General features: G+C 49.3%; 1 protein-coding gene across 3 annotated transcripts in view; it reads left to right on the plus strand.

Annotated features, from left to right (window-relative positions):
- The window catches only part of NBN (nibrin), a 34,169-nt gene that overhangs the window by 18,809 nt on the left and 14,316 nt on the right, over positions 1-1,044 (plus strand). The gene's annotated exons all lie outside the window — the stretch shown is intronic.

The raw sequence follows: 1,044 nt of genomic DNA on the forward strand, positions 1-1,044 counted from the left end.
CCTGACAGGTTACACCCGAGAGTACTTAGAGAGTTGGCAGGGGTTCTCTCACACCCGCTGGCCTCCATTTTTGAGACTTTGTGAACGGGTGAATTTTCAGAGGACTGGAGGGTGGCATCAGTGGTCCCAATTTTCAGAAAGGGTAGTAGAAGGGACATGGGGAATTATAGACCTGTTAGCCTTATGTCCATTGTAGGAAAAACAATGGAAAGGCTCATAATAGAGATCTAGTGATGCTAGATAGGGAAGGAAGGCTGACAGCCACATAACACGGCTTCCACAAAAACAGGTCCTGCCAGACAAACCTTGTGGAATTCTATGACAAGGTTTTGAGATAGCTAGATGGAGGGGATGCAGTGGATGTGGAATACCTGGATTTCAGCAAGGCCTTTGACAAAGTGCCCCATGATATCCTGGTGGAGAAACTGAGGAGTTTTGGGATACACCAAAGCACTGTCCGGTGGATTAGGGCATGGTTGACAGACCGAAAGCAGAAGGTAAACATTAGTGGGGAATCATCGGGATGGTGGCCAGTGACAAGCGGGGTCCCCCAGGGCTCTGTCCTGGGGCTGATCCTGTTTAATCTTTTCATTAATGACATGGAAGAAGGGGTGAACAGTCTGCTGATCAAATTTGCAGCCTATACTAAAACTGGAGCGGTGGCCACAACTGAGGAGCAGGTACTCCAGATCCAAAAGGAGCTGGACAGACTATGGAAGTGGGCAGGAGACAACAGGATGGCATTCAATGTGGATAAGTGCAAGGTCTTGCACTTGGGGCATAGGAATAGGTGTCATAAGTACAGGTTAAGTGACAAGTGGCTGGAGAGCAGCACTTGTGAAAGGGACCTCGGGGTACTGGTTGCCTGCAGGCTAAACATGAGTCAGCAGTGTGATGCGGTGGTCAAGAGGGCGAATGCCACCCTTGGTTGCATAGCCAGAAGTGTGGCTTCTAGATCAAGAGAGGTATTACTACCACTCTACATGACTCTGGTGCGCCCACAACTGGAGCATTGTGCTCAGTTTTGGGCCCCTCATTACAGAA

This window comes from Varanus komodoensis, unplaced genomic scaffold (genome assembly GCF_004798865.1).
Source record: "Varanus komodoensis strain SLA01 unplaced genomic scaffold, ASM479886v1 scaffold14_1, whole genome shotgun sequence".
NCBI lineage: Eukaryota > Metazoa > Chordata > Lepidosauria > Squamata > Varanidae > Varanus > Varanus komodoensis.